This window comes from Nanorana parkeri, unplaced genomic scaffold (genome assembly GCF_000935625.1).
Source record: "Nanorana parkeri isolate BGI_ZX_2015 unplaced genomic scaffold, ASM93562v1 scaffold2300, whole genome shotgun sequence".
In the NCBI taxonomy this organism is placed as follows: domain Eukaryota; kingdom Metazoa; phylum Chordata; class Amphibia; order Anura; family Dicroglossidae; genus Nanorana; species Nanorana parkeri.
In genome coordinates, this window is record NW_017308568.1 from 5,632 (window position 1) to 5,953 (window position 322).

Below are 322 nucleotides of genomic sequence, written 5' to 3' on the forward strand. Positions count from 1 at the left end.
CCCCCCCCCCCCCATTGAACCGCGCGAATGTTCCATGACCCCATAGCAGGCGCATATCGGTGTACCCGAGGCTTGCAGCATCAGGTTGCCGTGGCAACTGGAGAACCCAGTTTCTATGGCAACGGAAACGCTGCACACCGAGGGCAGATTGCAGCAGAGTGCAGACGTGACAGGAACAATTATTACGGCTTCCAGGCACCTCGGCAGCCCCCGGGAGCTCGCCGACAATGAACATTTCAGTATCATCGGTGTTTCCGAGACGGAGGTCTCCCCTCTCCTAACGGCGGCCAGAAAAGCCCAAAGTTGCCATGGAGACCGGCGT